An 898-nucleotide genomic window follows, 5' to 3' on the forward strand; every position below is an offset into this window, starting at 1 on the left:
CAAAGCGATTATTGATATTCCAAATGATCTTCTAATTAATGATCATTGTGATCTTATGGGTTCATTAATTGAGTTTGTATATCATTTTATTTTTAAAGATTCTAACATTTCATAATATTTTCAATAAAGAACAGTACATTCTCTGAAAAACGAAGTTGTCAAAAAAAATAAATGACCGTTTGCTATCATTATTTCCAGGAGATGAAGTCGAATATCTAAGTTCATATAAACTATGTCAATCTAAGTTTATCCGTGATCAGTTTAATGTCAATTTATACTCACCTGATATTTTAATGGTCTTAAAGTCTTCGGTCTCCCTAATCATAAGTTAGTTTTGAAAGTCGAGGTTCCAAGAATGGTCTTAATGTTACATTATCAATTCTATGTTGCATTATCTAGAGTTCAAAGTAGACAATGATTAAACTTGTTAACTTTACATAAGGATAGTAGACTTACAAATAAAACTTCTAATGTTGTTTATAAAAAAGTTTTTAGAAATTTATAAATATTTTTACACATTTATATGCGTACAAAAAAAAAAAAAAAAAAAAAAAAAAAAAAAAAAAAACCTAACAATTCAAAAACATAACCAACTATTTTTTTTATTGGAGCATCTCAAACCAGTTGTAATTGACTAATATGATTTAGTAACTCATTCGATAAATTTGTGTATGATATGCTTATTTTTGGAAGTTATTAACTATTTCTAAGGATTGATTTTAAATTCTCAATATTAATTTCCATACCTGCTAAAAGTGTTTTTGTCGTTCATGGATGACCAATGTACTCTTAAAGAGGAACATATGTAGTGCTTTTTTTTTTCCTACTTCTTGTACCATAACCAAACCATTATGTTGGTTGGCCAAAAGAAAGAAAATTTGGATATGACGATAACAAT

Source organism: Lactuca saligna, chromosome 8 (genome assembly GCF_052625555.1).
Source record: "Lactuca saligna cultivar CGN05327 chromosome 8, ASM5262555v1, whole genome shotgun sequence".
NCBI lineage: Eukaryota > Viridiplantae > Streptophyta > Magnoliopsida > Asterales > Asteraceae > Lactuca > Lactuca saligna.